The sequence below is a fragment of the Homarus americanus genome, unplaced genomic scaffold (assembly GCF_018991925.1).
Source record: "Homarus americanus isolate GMGI-L3 unplaced genomic scaffold, GMGI_Hamer_2.0 scaffold36112, whole genome shotgun sequence".
Taxonomy (NCBI): domain Eukaryota; kingdom Metazoa; phylum Arthropoda; class Malacostraca; order Decapoda; family Nephropidae; genus Homarus; species Homarus americanus.
The window spans coordinates 11,153-12,837 of NW_024712920.1; the positions used below are offsets into that span (position 1 = coordinate 11,153).

At 53.5% G+C, this 1,685-nt stretch overlaps 1 non-coding gene across 1 annotated transcript; it reads left to right on the forward strand.

Annotated features, from left to right (window-relative positions):
• The first annotated feature begins 894 nt into the window (after window positions 1–894).
• On the forward strand, window positions 895–1,058 carry LOC121865328. The gene has a single exon (XR_006088744.1). It is a non-coding gene; the product is annotated as a 5.8S ribosomal RNA (ribosomal RNA).
• The last annotated feature ends 627 nt before the right edge of the window (window positions 1,059–1,685 follow it).

Sequence of the window (1,685 nt, forward strand, 5' to 3'; positions counted from 1 at the left end):
CTCTGGCCTACTAAGTAGTCGGCGGATCTCCAGAAAATGGTGTCCAGTTCGCAACTTCTTCTTAGAGGATAAGCGGCAATTCTGGCATGCGAGATTGAGCAATAACAGGTCTGCTTGATGCCCTTAGATGTTCTGGGTATGGCATACACTGAAGGATCTTGAGTTTTTTCCCCCTCCGAGAGGAGCGGGTAACCCGTTCAAAGCCTTTCTTGATAGGGATTGGGGCTTGCAATTGTTTCCCATGAACGAGGAATTCCCAGTAAGTGCAAGTCATCAGCTTGCGCTGACTACGTCCCTGCGCTTTGTACACACCGCCCGTCGCTACTACCGATTGAATGATTTAGTGAGGCCTTCGGACTGGCGCTCTTGGATTGTCGGCCCCGTTGCCCGCGAGGGTTTTCTGGGGTCGTCGCCTCGAGCTGACGGAAAGATGTCCAAACTTGATCATTTAGAGGAAGTAAAAGTCGTAACAAGGTTTCCGTAGGTGAACCTGCGGAAGGATCATTAACAGAGAGAAAGAGAACGGGGCGCTCTTAAAACTACTACTCTCCTGATTTGGGCGGTCTCGGGCTATGCTCTGGCAACTCCAGCAGGGAAAGAGGACAATCCCGGCCCCCGCACCAAAAATAGGTACCACGCTGTGGGTGGACCACACTCGGGCGAGAGCGCGAAGACCGGAGGAGGACGGACAGGGCTTTGGACAGCTGCCCGTCCGTTCCTTACTACCGGCGAATAAGCCTCTTGACCCAAAAAGAGTGAAATTCTAGTGTCAAAAAACAACAACAAGCCGTCCGGCCAAACCCAAACCACAAACTTGGGCTATATCTGTCAAACCCTTTCATCGAGACTCGACCTGTGATGGTTAGTCGCAAAAAGACCAAATGGCAAATACACAACTCTTAACGGGGGATCACTCGGCTCGTGGGTCGATGAAGACAGCAGCAAACTGCGTGTCGGTATGTGAATCGCAAGAATACCAGATACATCGACAAGTTGAACGCATATTGCGGCGGCGGCAGCCATATGAGCTTGTCGCCGCCACTCCTCTACGAGGGTCGGAAATATACATCCATCGGTTGCTGCGAGTTCGGTGCCTGCTGACTGTCTCCCCGACACGAGGGTAACCCGAACCGAGCTTCCGCCTTGGAGTTTAATCGCCCGCGCCTTGCGCGAGGCGTGCCCTTAAAAACAAGCAAGCCTATCACTAGCAAGTCCATGGACTTGGCGCACCCACATTCAACCACAACAAAGCGACAGTTGTCGCCCTCGCAAATAACTGGAGGCGGCGCTCTTTTGCCTGCTGTCCACAGAGACACGAATGGCCGTCGGCCGCTCATGGCTGATGCTGCACATGTTCTAAGAGGCACTCCATCCCACGAAGAGGAAACGAAACCGGGTCGGATATCTTTTAAGTAAGCCCCGCCGAATTTCGTCTATCACCTCGAAAAGAGTGCTTGGCATGCATTGCAGTGGAACCTAAATTGATGAGTGCGCCTGGGCCCGCAGTCTACCATGTAGTGGTGCAGGCAGAGATGAAAATGTAGGTGACGCGTTAACTCTTCCTCGCAGCGCTCCTCCACCCTCTCCACGGTCAGGCCAGCGGTGTGAAACGTTCTCGCTGAGAGTTAGCCACGAGTCCGCGATCTATCTCGCGAGCTGGGAGGGAGGCAGGGGAGTTCTCTAAG